Source organism: Toxotes jaculatrix, chromosome 3 (genome assembly GCF_017976425.1).
Source record: "Toxotes jaculatrix isolate fToxJac2 chromosome 3, fToxJac2.pri, whole genome shotgun sequence".
Taxonomy (NCBI): domain Eukaryota; kingdom Metazoa; phylum Chordata; class Actinopteri; family Toxotidae; genus Toxotes; species Toxotes jaculatrix.
The window spans coordinates 25537819-25556222 of NC_054396.1; positions in this window are offsets into that span (position 1 = coordinate 25537819).

Consider the following 18404-nt stretch of genomic DNA (forward strand, 5'->3'; position numbering starts at 1 on the left):
AGAGAGAGAGAAAAAGGGTGCATAAAAGGCAATAATCTACGAAACAAGGTTATTTGCATATGCTCTTGAATTAGGCTGCCAGACTCCTCCGCCTAGTGTTTAATCAAGCATTTAATCAATTCACCGCATACAGCTGTGCAGAAACCCTTATTTCACTCTCACCAATGTTCTGATCCCACCACCTTTCCAAGCAAACAGACCTGCTACATGTTTCGGCGTTCATTCACACACAAATGTTCAAAGTAGCAAGATAATTCATTCAATATAGTTCCTAATACATTTTTGTTAAGCCGCTCGCCACAATAATAATTCAAGCTACAGCCAGTTTATGAAAGCCTTTATAGGTATATAATAAGAGAACAAACACAGAACACCATACGAACAAGGAAAACATAATAAAGCAGTATGAATTATTTCCATTGCGGCCCTCGGGTGAAGTACATTAAGAACTTCCCTCCCTCACTGCGATACACACAGCAATTCATTTTTCTTTTATGCACAGCCTTGTTAACTAACCTGCTGTGGATAGTTAGAGGTGGAGAGTAGCCTCAGTGGCTTGCCCAGCGAAGATGTCAGAAGAGCTCACCCCGCAGAAACAGTAGCCCCTACAGGTGAACTCCGCTGTTTGTACAGTCAAGTGACAGTGGAGATGTCACGCACTGATGCCTGGGAAAAGTTCTCCTGTGAATCTCTATTGATTACCTATTGCTGACTCTTAGCTGCAGAGCACTTGGCAAGAGGTTGATTTTGTCTGGGTGCTGTTCAAAGCAGAAATACGTCTGGTGATGGAGGAGCATTTTTTTTGTTGGGGGGGAGGGGGGGGGGGCACAAACCTACGATGGCATTTTCCAGTGAGGATGGACTACAAAGCCAAGCAGGAGAGAGCTTTGGCTAGAGACCAGAGTGTTTCCTGTACTCAGAGCACATCATTCCAAGTAACACTTGCTCAAGTCCCTTATGCAATTTCCTAAAGAATACCCAACAGTGTGAACGTGTACTGGTTTCAAAGGAGAATAAATGCTACCTGCTTTTCAGATAACACATCGGGTATTTCAGTCTCTTTTCGATGGTCCAACTGCAGTGATGTGGCAGGCATTCAATGAGACATTAACTGTTCTAAGGCAGTGAGGTCCTGCCAAGGTTAGTGACTAACCAATTAATAAAGCCACACACACAAAAAAAAAAAACCTGCTCCAATGACAAAAATCTGGATTCCAAAGGATTAACATCACTTTTAAGTGAATAGTGCTGTGAACATTTCAGGTTGACAGAATCTAATACATAAAGATAGTGGAGAAATAAAGTCCTGGGTTAATAAAACATCAGATAAATCAGGCAATACTACAGGGAGAGACTGCTTTCATTGTATATCGTCCCCTTAGTGACTGAACAGCAAGGGCGTTTACTTCTCACTCAGGTCAGTCTGAAGCCTGCCCGTCTGAATATAAAATAGTCTGCAGCTCTGTCACCTGCCCTTTTCTCTGCCAGTGACTTCATACATCACAGTGTTGTCTGGGCAGAGCCCTTGGAACATGGAATTTATACGAGATTACAGTTTTACAGGCTCTGACTGTATTGTCAGCGCCCAGGAGACTAATTCCTGCGTTCACATGAAATTGACAGCGTAGGTACAACATGTTCAATACAGCAACAGGAGAGTGTTTAAACTGATTCTAGCCTATGACACCAATTAGGTAAAAGCAAATAATGATACTAAAGCCATATTTTCAGATGTGGAATATTGTAGAAGTTTAATCATAACAAGAAAAACAACAACAACAACAGAAATTAAATCAGTCCCTCTTTAATTTGACCATTTATTATGATTGCTTCACTGCCACCCATTCAGTATGGAAGCCTTACAGTAAATTAACTGCTTTGTAGCTTGCATCATGCTGAGTGAACTGTGTGAGTAGCTTTAGAAGAGGCTAAGATGAAAGAGCAGTGGGTTTTGGACTAATTATTTCTGCTTACTTGATAAGGATAATTCGCCATGACCACAGGGCTAGCCCAAAGTCTGGCTGTGTGACAACCGCAATCACTAATGTAAGAAGCAGGGCGCACATCCAGACGAATCCAGAACAGGTGATGGATCAAGAGACTCTGCAAATTAAACTACATTTATTTTTCATTATTCCAGAGAAGGTTATCTGGACACATGCTCTATTTGAGCAGCCTGTATCCCTTCACACGTGTCCACTTTTAGATGATAGCTGTCTTTCTCTGAAGGGCCTCAACAATTTTTATTTTTTTTTTAGCTTATTTCATGCATCAAAATCCTCTCTTCTGCTTCTAAGCATAAGTTTGATTTGCCAACATTTACAGATGTCTGTTATATGTCATCACCGAATCATAGTGGAGATCACTAACATCAAAATCTATGACCAAAACAGACCCTGCAAAGGTCTCTCTGCTCAGAGGGAAGTGCTCCAGGAATCATGAATACACTGTGTGCGCCAGTGATCATGTTGCTGCGGATACTGTAAGATAAAGGGCAAGATTACTGTACATAAAAGATACTACAGTACCGTATAGTCTTCATGGTCTTAATGCCTCGAGTCTGTGTCAAAAATTAGCATCTAATTTACCGAGGCAGCATCTAATTAAGCAAAACGACTGCCTTCTGGCGCAAACTGAGGCACAGCTCAAACATACCATAGTGGTGGAATCTACCAAAGGTGGAGACATCAACAAGCTCAGGAACAATAAATAAATAAATAAATCTGACAGAGAAATACTCATCAAGGAAGTAACAAGCTACCCAAACTTTAAAAGGCTGCAGTTCCACTCTACCTGAGAAAACTTATCTGGGCATCTACTGAGCATAAAATTAATGCACTGGAAGTTACTGCACACTCCTTTAAGGAAATGGAATGACATAAACGCACAAAGCATAAAGGTTTCGTATAGGAATGCTTCGGCAGATACTCACTCTACGCACACACTCTCTCAAACTGAACTAATTCAAAGAAACTTCAACAGCCATTAAGATTTATATGGAATAAAGACTCAAAAAAAAAGTTCATTTTACAACACATAAAACCACTTAAACCTCATCTTTCATGATATACATTTGGGTCACTGCGTGCCTACATAGAAAACTGACCCCAGCAAATTACAAATGCTGGTAGATTCAGCAGATTGCATAATCAACCACATTTACTAAATCTCATCCCGCCATTTGTGCAAGCCCTTCTTTAATGCATATACAAAAAGGAAGGAGGCGCACTTCGCTAATTACATGAAAGGTCAAGGTGCACCTCAGATGACAAGCACGCTGTTCTTCCAGCTCATGTGGTCGTTTGATGAATTGCATGCTTATTTCTGTGCACTGAAGGCTTAGTGAATCTGGCCTTCTCCTCAGAAGGGATAAAATATCCTGCCTTCTCCTTCCATCAGTGAACACATCAGCGTGTATAGTAGTTTTGATGCTGCGCCTCACGTCTCTGTTCACACATCTCAGAAAGAAATGTGCTGGTGTATATAAGTTACTTATTCTTCTGCTATCATTCACTCATTCGCCACTTCAGTAAGTTTAGGGAAGTAGTTTTTTTTGGTCACATTGACAGCGTGTGCAGATGCAGTGACCTCTCACAGACCAACTATTTCAGTGCTTTTGTCATTTTATGTCTTCAGCTATATAAAAAAAAAATGCACTGAAACTCTGAAGCTACAGCCACCAGGATCTTCTGGAGATCGGCACAGTGAGTACAGTGGTCTACCCAGCGTGAAATGAAGAACGGCTGCATCTTTGTTTTCAATGAAACGTGGCAACATTCTGAACACGGCCATCAAGCTGCGGTTGTGTCCAAACCCTGTTCTCTTCTGGTGGAGCTCGCAGTCGTGAAGCGCCGGCCATCTATCGGCAGAGTTAACCACTGTTGTTATTGCACTAGTCTTCCTGCAAGAGCTGTGCAACAGCATCAACAATCGGCAAACAACACAGCCCGACAGATTTTTTCATCATCACTGGCAACTTCAATTATGAAAACTGAAAGACGTGTCAAGTTTGCTACAAGAGGAGAAAACCTTGTTTACATCCAGGTTATTGCTTCTAATGTAAGAGTGCTCACTCTTACCCTTAAGACTGTGTGATGTTTGTATGTCTATCTGCGGTATACCGCACTGAGGTCCATGAGGCACGACATTTCGTTTCCCTGTTATGTCAAGCAAATGTGTGGAGATGACAATAAACCCGAAGTTGAGCCTGGAAAGGTCATGGTTACTGGTTAAATATTACAAATGAATACCACTGCTGACTATCAGTATGAACAGGGCCGGGGAGCCCCGGGCGACTGGTGTCAAACACAAACACTTCTATCAGACAACCTCATTGCTATGACTTTACTCGTAGCTGTGATCAACACCACACAGTTTTTCAACCGCTAACGTAAAAAGCTTGCAAATGGATGTAATTTGTAAAACGGTTAAATTAAAGGCTTAAATAACCTATATTCCACTGATCAAGGCCAGAGATAATCAGTTCATGTGTAATGCCCTCATCAGCAGGGCAACCTTTTTTTGTCAGCGCTTTCCAAAGCAGAACCAAAAGTGATTCAAACGACACTGTTAAGTAACTGCCTAGGTATTTTAGCAAACTTTAATCAGTATGGATAAAAGAAACCAACATTGACAGTCAATAGGAAATTGGAAACAGCTGTCAACACTTTGTCAATCCATTCATCGAGCCCAACAACTATCCTACGTGGACTCTTCCACCTGCTTCCACCTTTAATCTTCACATACAAGAGTCATAATTCACACAGCCACTATAGAGGCCTATTATGACAGGGTGAATAACACATCAATCAAGAGTTAAAAAAAATAAATAAATCAAACATCAGGATCAGTAAGAATTTGTCCCAACTCTAAGAATATACGATGGCTGTCTTGTTCAAATGCAAACTGCAAAACTAGAGAAGATATGGTTTTATACCAAACTTTATACCAATCATCAGTTTCTTCCAAATATTCTAATATAAGCAAAAATGGACAAATGAATAAATAAAAGCTCTTCTTTTTTTTTTAAAAGATGTGACATTTTGCTGTGTATAGTTGGTCTGATGTTTTTCCATTCAGTTTAGTTCCTCTGTGACTGGGCCATCTCATTCCCGAACCCTTTGTTAAGGGGCATAAAAAAAAAATGTGGAAAAACAATTAAGCCTAAGCTTCTTTTCCATAATGAGTCCAGCCCCAATATTTGTGGTAATTGCTGTCATTATTATGTGCTGTTCACATGTAATGAACGTGCAAACGGCTGCTTCAGCACAGTCAGCACAAAAAGACTGACAGTACAGATTTTGTTGTGAAATCATGTTTCAAGATAGTAGAGACTGCTGATCATTAATGATGAGCTCACGTCAGGACTCAGCATCTCAGCATCTCCCTGACCTTAACATTTAACTCATATATTATTGACAGAACATTCTGCAATATGCTCTACACACTCAGAGTGATGATCTATGTTTCATTTGTTGAATGTACATTAGATTAGTTCTCCAGCTATTTACTTTTGCTATTTCCATATGATGAATAAATGAATTGAATGAGAATTTTCATTTCATAAAAGCAAATATGCAGACACTGTAAGTGTGCAATTGCCGAAACGTACTATCAGTGTGGATTATAATTATTCATATTTGTACAATTTCACAATATTTGTTCTAAAAAAACGATTCAAAACATTTACTGATCCAGACATTTTGTCATATATTTTCCCATGCTGTTTGCAATGACTGAAAAAAAAAATATTTCTCACAAGGCTTTTGAACGTGGGTTCTAGGGATAATACAAGCACTTATTAACCTTGATGCAAAATCACCTTGCTTCTTGCAAAACTGGCAACTGAGAGGAGTCTCATCACATATGAAGGAACTCACAAAGCTCTGTTTGTTTCATTAAAACATGGAAGAGTGGAGGTGAAGTCACAGCCTTCGCTACTCTCCTCATAATTACACCCACTTACTTTTTTCATCTCATCACTTTATGTCCTTGACAGCCGCTCAGTTTTTAATCTACTGTAGGATTTAACCTTCTTTACTGGGCTGTGAATGCATGCTTCGGTCACACGCTGTAATCCTGCTCACCCACCGCTTATCGTTCCTTTTCTGTTCTACACTTACACTCCAATACCTTCTGCTATAGCATTATACTTTGCTGATCTTGTTACATGTGTCACTTTAAACTTTAGCTGACATTATATTACACATGGTAAACATCTTGGCAATAACTAGTAGCAGGAAGTAGTAGTCTGAGGAAGTTACCTTGAATGCTAAAAAAGAAGCCTTTATGTAGAGATGTGTCGGGACGCTGACGTTAAGAAAACCACTCTGACAGATCCTGAATGCACAAAATGTGGCTAAAAATATCCATAACAACGAATTTTTTTCCCCTTTAACAGTCCGACCACCACAGCCTTTGGGGATTTCACACTTAAATCAGTGATAAATGCCATTACGAAGCAGCTGAAACTAACAAAAGTATAAAAGTATATGTAATGAACTAATTAATATCGCATTAATGGGAGTGCTTTGCTGGAATATACAGTATATCTTACTGGAGAAGTATGCAAATGTAGGATCTCCTAATATCCTGAATATCCTCAATTTTCCCCTCATTGTAGAAAGCATTAATTACCATGAATATATGTCTTTTCTTTCTCCATGAAGCCTCATAAGTGGACTCATTGATAAGCATATTACTGGATATTAGCGCAGACTGAAATACCACAAATGTGAAAATGAGTTAATAGATAAAGAAAAAATATTTTATAGCTTCCATTCTTCCATCTGAGAAGCCAATCTGTACAGCAATTACATCAGAAGATGGCAACTGGGTGGGACAGGTACCTAATAATGCACGGAGTACTTTTACTCATCAGAAGTAAAAATCCTGCATTCGGTTCATCCATCAGGGTGTAAGTGCAACATGGTGAGGCAGGACTGGAGAGAGAATACTGATTGAGCTTGTCAAGGAACAGCACACCAGCCAGTGTCCATTGGACAGACTTTTAATGCATGTGCTGCACAGGCATGCATTGCATATATTAAGCAGCACCAAAAATACTGATGTCAACTAGACAGTAGGTGTTTCTGTATCGAGCCATCTACGTGCCTAGGTATCTAATAGCTATCTATGCTATATGAAGGGAGGGAAATGTTTGCCCAATTAAAACAAACAAAAAAAAACTTGTGTAGGGGAGGAAGGAAGCCACATGAAGTCATATAAGGGCCTCACCAGTTAAACAACGAGCGTTACCATAAACATCAGATCACTAGAAAAAGCTCAGATGACAACAACAGTATTAAGAACTGAAGTTAATTAGCTGTTAATGCTGGGTTTTGAAGAATAGCTACTATAGACATTATGGTCAATTATATTCAAAATCATAAATCAGATATTTAATATAAGTGTGTCTTCAAAGAGCCTTCTTTAAGATATTTATTTATAGCATATGTGTGGTGTCTAAGGGCAAGTAAAGCTGCAGCTTTCCTCCTTTCCTCATTCGCTTTAACTCTGCACCATTGAGTGAGATATGCTTACATGTTGGTTATTTTACTACAATAAGTGATTTTGACAAGACTGTGTTTACAGAAGCTTTTGTCATAAAGCCTTGGTTTTTCTTTGAAACTGAGATTTAACATAGAATAACCTGAGCAGGTGTTTAAATCTCCAGTGGGCGTATCATTATCATCCGGACTTATTTTAAATTTTCTGTCCCACAAGCACATGATCAGAAACAAAAGAATAAATGTGTTGTTTCAGTCCAATCTTTTTCTGGCTCAGTATAGTATAATCCTTTCGTCAGCTGATGTCTTTACTCATGGGTGGAGCTTAAACAATAGGATTAATATTAACCAGTGTGTAGCCTCAGATGTAATGGTAAAGAGTAGGAATTATGAATAGTCCAGTCCTACGACTGGCACGATTTGCTTTATTCTTTATTCTGAGATTATTTAACCTGAACACTGATAGCAGCCATTGTGGTCCCACCAGGAGGGTGGCTGAATGGGATGGAAAGGAGGGATAGAAGGGATGAGACATACATCACCAGGCTCTGTCTCTGGAGGGTGACAGATGTCTACTTCACAGTACCATTTAATTCTAAATTCTAATTCCAGAAAAAAAATATCATCCCCCGATCTCATAAAATCTATTACTGAGGAAGGAGATTATTTACATATTCTAAAACCGACATTTATTTTTACATTTTATCTTTGATGCTGATGTTAGTGTAGGAACCTAAACCAAGAACCTACTGGCCTTCGTTCCTTCCCTCAAACTGAATGACAGAGAGAAGGTCAGTCTGAATCGATAATCTCCCAATGATTCATGCTCAGCTGTCCAACATATACAGCAGTCTACTGTATGTTTTTAAATAATGAAATAAAAAAAAAAAGGAGCACAGGGTTACATTCAATTACATAACATATGTTTTGCTGTGGTGGCATCAGATGTCCAACATCTGATATCATCACCAGAACGTATCACTGAATTTCAATGAAGACAAAGTGCACTGGATTTTTCTCATTTTTAGTGAAGCTGCTAGTCAAAATTGAGGCTGGGCATACATATTCATTGGGTTTGCATAAAAGGGGGATTAGATAAAATGGCAAACAAGACTGATAACACACTCTATTGAATCTACAATCTGACTGCATCCTGAAATTGGCGTTTTCTACCCCTGAGTGTTACTATGACATGATGGAGGTCTCACTATCCTGCAGAATCAAGCCTAATGTTCAGTCGTCTGTGACGAGGACTAATGTGAGCTTTCTCTTACATTCAGCTCCCCTTGGAAGAGGCAGCCACAGGAGGAAAACTGTGCAGCTGAGTAGGTGCGTAAATCAAACTGCTGAAATGACAGGAAAGCAATTCAACTTTGCCACTGCTTTTGCCAAACAGGTGCGTCACCAACATTTAATACATGCGATCAAAAATATTATGCAGGCGTGACACGATAACCGCATAAATACACAGCGAAACAAAGCCATTAATGTGAAGGCAACATTACCCTTAAGAGCCAGATAAAAATTGGTGTTGCTGAAGCATCTGTAATTTTGTCAGCACCAGCACCATCCATAAAGAATGTCCACATAATTTCCTATGTTATATATCTGTGACATTGGAATATATATATATTGCTTGTTGTTATACACTGTGTGTATTAATCAACACAAAATTATGCTTTTTGTAATGTTTTTGCTGTGCAGTCTATTCACACACAAAACAGATCAGACTTTAAGAGTCTACAGCTGTTGAAAATAGCTTGATCTGCACCAGTCTGCATCCTGCCCATCGGGGACGTTTCTGAAGAAGAATCCACTATAGCACCTTAGCTAGCCCAAGTCAAAACCTGCATCAGGAACACTATCATTTTTTTTTTTTTTGTCATCAACAACCTTGACTCAGTCAAGAGTTTAGTTTTAGTTCATGACGAAAGCTCAGAAAGAAAGATTCCCAGTCTGCCAATCTACTTATTACACACTTAAAGTGCACAGTTCTCCAGGCTGTTTTCCTCCTACTCCCGTTCCCTATTACCATCGCTTCCCCACGCTGCTCTCCAAGTTTGATTAAGTACAATCCAGTGGGGGTGTTTCAGCACAAACTTGATCCATGGCCGAGGACTGACTTTACTCTGCTGCATCAGAGCCAAAGATTTTGTGCAAACGTTCCTTTTCCCTATTCCCACTTCATATTCATCACTTTCATTACAGGCTGAATACTGAGAATTGCAACCTAGTGAGAGGTCTAATAACACGGGATAAATTGAGTTTCTCAGTCTGTTGGGCTTGGCCACCCATTGTCTAGGGGACAATCAGCACATGGGATACCAGATTACGTGATTCACAACACATTTCTCGACAGGATATAATATATATAAAAAGTAAATAAATAAAACAGGATTTCACAACTATTTTAAGAAAGATGTCTCCAGAGCAAAAATTAAATTTGCAACTGCCAACCATAATTTCAAAGTTCTTTTTTCTCTTTGCTACAAAGAGAAGATCTGGCCTTAACACCACGATGTTGTCCCAAATATTTTCATACACTGATGAAAAACAAAAAACAAAAAAAAAATTCTGCTTGCAAATAACATATGTGAACAGAATCATTACTGCTAACATGCTACCAAATTAAGAACTGCTTAGTATTAAATTGAATCATTAGTCTATATGGCTGATGAGATAGTAATTGTCATTGGCAACATGCTTTACACTGTTAGTAACACATAGGCTTAACTTGGTCAGTGCTATTGTTGGTATAACCGGGGTACGCAAATAAACTTGAAGTAGTAGCGTGCATTAGATTAACTGGAATGAATCAAATTCGATGAATCAGACATTATGTGACATCTGTGGGTGGAACAGTGTCTCTGGAAACTGCCTGTTTCTACAGAGAACTGGATATTTGTCAGATGAACCTTTATGGATAATTACTCAAGAATTAAAAACTAAAACTCGTTCCAGATGTGATAGATGAAGGTAGACAGAACTGCTAAGACGCTAAAGCAATCCTCTCAAGCAGCACTTCCTCTCAGGCTCTGAACACATACATCTTAGAAGTAGAGCAGGATGACATACCGCACATGACAGTAAGTAATGGGGACGTTCACCATATCACCAATCAACCTAATTTTGCCACATGATATGTTTAAGAAAAGCACTACAGCACACAGTTGTCATCTATTCATATGCTTCTGCATTGTCTGCCTTTGTTCTACATGATGAGGCATGATGCTAACGCTTCAACAGTAATTTGTTACCACATTTCATGAGACTGCAGACCTCTGCATGAGGTAAAACTTGAAAGTGATGCAGCAGATAGTTTCTAAATCTATGCCCCGCAATGGCACTGTAAAATTTTATGTAATTTTTTTTTTTTTTTTTGACAGAGCAACAAACCATAAGACTTGTACTAGCTTATAGTTATGGCTAAACATAAAAAGGAGCACGAGAGCTTGTCTCCTTACCTGTCATCGCACTAAAGCAAAGACATAGCCAGAAGGTTTGGCAAACACTTTCCTAAGCTGAAAGAAAATAATCTTTAAGGAACAGATAATGGAGAATTATATGGACATCGGTATAGTTTAAGTTAGCGGTTAATAATCACAAGAAAAGAAAGAAATGGCAGGTAGCCTTGTACGATGAGCGCTGAGCTCTGCAAAAACAACTCCGTAAAGGTTAAGTGCCAGTGTTTGAGAATGTAAACAACTAGGAAATTGATGCTTGTATGCCTCAAGAGATTGCTACCAGAACAGCAAAGAATCACACCGTGACCCCACATTATATACGGTACTGTCATACTACACCTTAAGTCCTCCAAGCATAACAACACTACAAGCAAGGAGTGAGGAGTCATTTCAGCTGCGACCTGGAAAATAGTGCATCCTGCTTTCCTAAGAATATCGTACTGTAATGGAGAGTTATCAGGTGAAAGGCATAAGCCACAATCACTTCCAGAGTTAAATTAACTCTGACAGTTTTATTGGGAAAAAATAAATTAGATCATCTTTGCTTTATACAAAAATTCAGAATGAAGGAGCGAGCAGCAAAAAGTTAACTGTGATGAGCTTAGAAGATGAAGCAGCCTCGCAATATTAAGCTTCATCTTGAAAAACAGTGAAGTAAAACAATCCCATCTAAAGAAGGCCGTGAGCCGTGTGCAACAGTATTTTCTATCATTGTCTAATTCAAGTCACGTGTTCAGGAGATTAATTCTCTGAACTTGCATGACAAGTTGTGCGGTGGATCAAAGGTTTACTGATGAATGTTATCATAAATGACAGATGTTAAAGGATGAACACAGAGACTCGTCCTATCATAGACTGCTCTGTCTGTGAATCTCCACTATGACTTGCTCCTGTGACTGGAGATTGATGTCTTCATGATTTCTTTTTTGGTGATAGAAATTGTAGGGATTCTGCCCCGAGGGAAGAAAGTCTCTCTGTGGCTCAAATGTAGGAAGTCAGCGTGCATAAAAGGAAATAATCTGTTGTCATAAGATGCATAGCCCACACAATCCTCCCTTACTCCCATCTGCACAGCTTCAGCCCATCCAGAGTGACGTCAATGTGCAGATTAGAGCTTTTTTTTCCCCTCCTTTCCCATCTCTTCCATTTTTTCACGCCTAATCTAGACTTTTCATGAAACCTCTGCGATGCTGCATTCACTGCCTAGGAGATGGCTTTGAACAGCTCGAGACAGAAGAAACAGAAGAATCAAACTGAAAAGGCAGCGATTTAGGATATTTACAGTTACTGCACACGTATGGAAGTGTCAAAAAGGGACTTTAAATTGATAGAAAAAGAATAACGCTAATGGCCTTTTGGATTAAAGCATTATTGTTTATATTTAAGGATGGGTGAAGGTAATTCTCAAGAGGAAATACAGAAATTATACAGGGTTTACATGTATTAATATTACATGTAAGTACTGAGGTTGGTCAGATATAAAAATAAAATCTCTCCATATAATTTTACATAAATTAAGAGGTACATTATTACCCACTAAAGAGCCATATTAACTGATCTTACAATACTTACCCCTTTCAGGTAAGTGTTCAAAGTACATTCTCTCAGATTTGGTATATTTCACTGCAAATGCAAGTCATGTTTCTTCATATCATAACCTTGATGTCGTGTACACACTCTATGCTAACACAGAAAAACACAAGGACAGCCACGGTTTTATCTTTTCAAACTGAGGTCAAAATGATGTTGAATAATTCCGTTCCTCTAAAAATGCTCATCGCTTGCAGAAAGAAAGCAAAAGGCAAGAAGAATGGTAGTATAAGAAAAATCATCTTTGCACAGCAGTGTTACTCCTGAAAGCTTAAGCCCCCTGTGATGAACCATGAATGCAGAGATAAGTGTCACGTATAGTATGCAAGGCACTTCTCAAAATCTTTAATAAGGAGGCTAATGTTAGGACACAGTGGCAGAGCAATTGTTATTACTCAGCAGCCATGTTTGAACACGATAAGCAAAATCGCATAATCCACATTAGCATGTAGGAAACAGTGAGGAGAGAATACAGTAAAACCGCTGATAAAGCCTGTCAAGAAATCCCTGCTTATTCTGGCTGCTAATTTCAGAAGAATAAGGTTCTGATATTAAAATGATATATCCACAGGAAAAAAAAAAAATTAGATAGCACAGATAGCTCTGGTATGGAAACATATGACACTATTTGACATCACTGTAGATCACAGACAGGAATGGTATACTTTCTCTGAGAAGCCTGTCTTGGGAGACCTTTCTGAGCAAAGCTTTCTCTACTCTTTTCTCTATCTCTGCAAACCACCAGCTGCTGAGGGAATCAGAGTTGCTTCGAACTCCCACGCAAGCCAAAGACATCAGCAAGCCAGCGTACATCTGTGTGTGTGAAGGACTTCAGGGGTAGAAAGGAAAGTCACTGTGCTGTTTGATATCCCTTGTCCCAAGCCTTTAGTAATCACATGCTTTATCATTTGATCATTTGGAGCATCGCCGCTTGAGACCGCAGATGTATTTCCACCATGTAGGCGAAGGAAAGTTCATTTGTCAGGACATCTTCCTTGGGTGATAAAACTTTTGTTCCTTTTTTAAAAGAGTGTAGCTGTGATCCAATATATTAATTTCTCCCTCACTGCCTCATTTCTCCTCCTGATCTAAGGTGAGAGATGGTGTGGCAGGAGGCCAACAGTTCTCTACAGCTTCATTTTGCCTTGTACTCCCTAAGCCACACCCACCTTTAAGCAATCCAATCAAATCTAGATTTAACTAAATCCCTCCTGTAATTATATCCTTTCCCCATATTCTGCATCACTCAGAAATACGTCACATTAAGGAAGCTAAAGATGCTCTTGACTTAAAGCAGCTGAAGCTCTTCGACTTAATAATCAGACAATAAACTTCAAATGTTCACTAGAGTCCTGTAGGGACTGCATTATACCACAAAGACCTTTTCAGGTCATTTTGATTTTTCAGTAAAAGCTATTTCATTTTTAGCACAGTGGTCGACATGTACAATGCTGAAGCTGCTGAAGCCCTTCAACAAAAGGTGTCATTTCTGGGTCACCAACCTGTTTCACGTTTTAATATGGCTCTTTCATCACATTAAATGGGATTTCAAGTTACAAAAGATCCAGACTAAAAGGTGAGCATAACAAAAATTATACTTTAATTGAAGGTGATCACTGAAGGAGACAATTGGTAGTCGCACACGTGGTATCTACAGTGCCTACTGTCCGGAGAAGTCCTGGATTCAGGATTTTTTTTTTTTCTTCTTCTTCAGAAACGCTATGAGATGCAGCCCAGCCACCTTTGCATTAGCATCGCTCCCCTTACTGCAGTCAAAGTAATCTCAGGGAGTGTAAGAGGTCAACCTGAGATGCGTTTTGAGTTGCATGTCACTGGGTCCAAGTGAGCGACACGCTTATTTTTTGATTAACTTGCCACCTGAAAGCAATTAGTGATTTTTTTTTTTTTTCTACAAATTGCAAACACCTCATTGTGTGGAACAGTGGTCTGGTTGTCGCATCAGAGAGATCAGTGGAATGCATAATAGAGTTTTAAGACAAATGGGATCCTATCAGCTGCAGAGGACAGTCTGATTGTAAATGGTAAATCTATCTCAGTACTGCACTGTATATTGAGCCCAGGTTGTTCTAGCGGAATTAAAAAATAGTCTAGAAATGAGTCATGGACTGTAAATCAGTAAATTAATCAAACGGCTGTATTGCACGTTCACAGTGATCTCAGCTGTAAGCATTCGCCTGCCAATAGCAGAACATGCTGTAAGCTTGTCCTGGCGAAAAAAAAAAAGTGCATATACAGTATAAATTTATTTAAATACTCACAACGACTGACCAAACAAACAACAGCAAAACAAAACAATGAAGACAGCTCCTAATCTGTGCATAATCATTTTATATAACAGCTGAAAAGCTGCAGTGCTGATGCAAAGCCCTGGTGATTGTTAGATAGTGGCATAACCACAACCCATTTTCCAGCCAGTATCTCTTCTCACTTCCTGTGAGTGAAGATCAGCCATCGGCAGCAGACAGTCACAGTGTACCGGAAACCATCAGATCTAGCACAGATCCAGTGCCTGTTCAATCTGTCAATACTGCTATGATCCACAATCTACAAGCCAACCTGTAATACCGTAGAGGGAGGCAAGACGTCTTCTTAGATGGTTTATTCAGCAGGTGGAACAGAGGGGCTTAAAATAAACTTGCGCTCAAAGAACACCTGACAAGAAATCCTGATTTCTAACCCGTAACAGATTCAATCATCGAGCCTACAGTAAATCTCTTGTGGGCTTGCCATGTCATGTTTAGCTGATTGCCACTCTATAAATTTGCAGCCAACCACCTGTAGCTGTAACATCATTGGTATGCTTCTATATTTACTGTTCTTTTTTTCTGATTTTTCTTTTTTTTTTTTTTACTGCGGTATCCCTAACAGCCGCAGCAGTGTGTTGGACGGTGCTGTGTTAAGTCTGTTTTCCACAGTATCCCTTTGACCTTTAACACAGTGAACATGAGTCCATGAACGTTGATTATTTTACTCCTTATCCCTGCGATACTCCTACCAGATTCTACTGGTAGCAAATCACCAGAGCCTGCCTGTCCCATTTCCTGATCTACATAAAATCAGAGCGCCTTGTACTTTACTGCAGTGCTCTTTGAACCTGAATGCAGCTGTTCAGACCTGAACCTAAAGCAGTTCCCCACCTGCCATTTGCATTTACACTAGGACATGCAAGGACTGCACGTAAAAATACTTTTGCTTTTATCCAGTGCAACACTAATTGTGAAAGCATTAAAACAAGATACATAAATAGGAGCGTGCGAGGAAAGACACATAAGTGATTCCACTGGACAGCAAATTGTCACTTGTTGTGAGAGTAAAGAAGGAAGGATATTATTCATGTAACTTTCAAGAAAAACATTATCCCCGGTAGTAATTATGCTGAAGGACGTATCTAATATTACTGTGTAAGACTCTCCATCCACAGCTTGCTCTGAAAAATGAAAGGGAAGCATTAGAGAAACTTTGATTTCTATTAGACTTATAAAGAAGGATCTTATAAAATGGTCTCGGCCAGAATAGTGGAAATACCACGCAAAATAAAAAAAAAAGAAACTTCAAAAAGCTGCAATTTAATATAATTTCAGTTCAACTTCTGAACACTCCTATCTATAGTTCCTAATCTCTTAAAGAAATCTTTGTGAAGTTCTGTGACGCAAGTCTGTTCTTGCCTTAATGGCATTGTGATACAGGCAGTAATACCACCAAGTGACAGTTGTTAGAAAGGTTTTTCTGTATGTTTGGTTTTTCTGGAGGATGGCCGAAGTGAACCCTAAAAATTCCAATGTTCAATCTACGTTACAGAGCACTAATTTAAAAACACACAACGTTCTAACACAAAATCACAAATGGGTCTGCAGAGAAAAGCAGCCCATCTCTTTTAACTGAAACCCAGAAGGATAACACTATTTGCCCAATTAAATTCTAGGGTGTCGAGTATATTAATTTCTCCCCAACATGAAGCCATAAATCAACAGTGAACTATAAACCAGCTCTTCAACAGCAGCAAGTGGGTGCAAATGAGGAACTGTGATCTTTCAGTGGGGATGAACCTGGACCAATAGATCATCTGCGTTTTTTTTAATATTCTTTAGTATCAAGACGTCGGGTCACTATAGTTGTCAAATGTAAATGATACATGTTCAATTTATTGACATCGCATTACATGACTTCATTTTTTTTTTCCTTGTATTTCTGGGTATGTGTTTAGAAGAAAATAAACAATAAGTCACATTTTAGTTTGCTAAATTATAAGTGTGCACTGTTGATATTGTTACTCCAACTGGAAAAAATAAGTATAAGGCTAAAGCCAGTAAACTCTTAACTCAGCTTCAGCTCACCGGGCTCTGAATGAAGGCAGGTGGCCTCATTCCCTTGTTGTCAGCATGAAGTTGCCAACCAGCAAGGACTTCATTAGGTTGATGCTCTCGGCCTAGAAATCGTCTGGTGCATAACCCACCGTAAAACCTCAACCCAACATTTTTCACACTTTCAGTTTTTGTAAGAATTAAGCAAACGATATGTAATGTGTTAGTAGTGAGCTTCAGAAAATGCTGCAGATGGATTTTGTTACCCTCTAAAGCTCCAAAGAATATGAAGTAATCCTTGCCAATTCAGGGGCCAGTGCTGTTCGACTCTCTTGGTTTGGACTGGAGTTCTATTTGAATGTTTGACCTACAGGGTAAGCACTCTAGTGGGATCAATCCTCATAATGGTGTGTCTGCACTGATGCCACAAAAGTCAATCAGATGTAACAAGTGCACTGGAGATTGAAGACACAGCCACACCTTGTGAACATGGACATTCAATTGTGCCAGTGGTTTAGGGAAGATACAGATACGACGATTCACTACACACTTGTGTTACCTAAAACACCAATTTTTTTTTTTTTCCTTTCTTTTACACTGTAGTTTGGGGAAACACACTTACTCACTGCACTCCACTGTGGATGCACAAATACAGTAAATGCATATATGATGAACATGTACAAAATAGTAATTCCAGGAGAAACGCTAAGCATTCAGCCCCTGAATATGTAGCCTGTTCTTGAAACACTGATGCTGTGACATGCTTAACAGCCAAACATAAATCCTGCAGCACTGAATTTCACTTGCTGAGGCTAGCTTGTAAGCTATGGATGCATTAAGCAGGAGGCTGTGCTGAAGTTTCTAAAAGAAGAACGCGTCTGGCAGACAGAGACGGTGCAAGTTAACTGAGAGGACAAAAGGAGCTTTATTCTAAAATGAGATACTGTATGCATCACTTCTCAAAAAAGAAAAAGAACTTTGCTGACAAGAAAGAAACTGTTGGGGGAAAATAAAAATGCATGACATTTCAAGATAGAGATGAGAGTGGAGTCACTGACCACAGGCTCTCTCTCTCTCTCTCTCTCCAGCAGACAAAATCTATCTGAAGCCCTTGATGCACACATTGAAACCGAAAAACCTTGTTCCTTTTAAAACACACCGACATACACAGGGAAATTGTATAGTGGCATGAATCGAATGTGATATCCAGACGACAGCAGACATCAGTTTATATAAAGAAAACCATTTGGGGGGAAAAACAGACAATAAAGGTGACATTCTAAGGTCTGTCCACAGCACAAATCTATTTTGGTTTTAGCAGCAGTGACAACAAAAGCCAACAACAATCGTGCAGTCTGACCATAAGTCACTGCAACTCAAACGCTACCAGGTAATTTGTTAAAGTCTGTCTTTCACTATTTGTTTACATGGTGATCCGTGTTACTGCTTGAAAGATGTCACAGTCACTCAGCTGGGATATGTAATGAAACCAAAGTAATCTAAGTTGTTGTGAACATTTC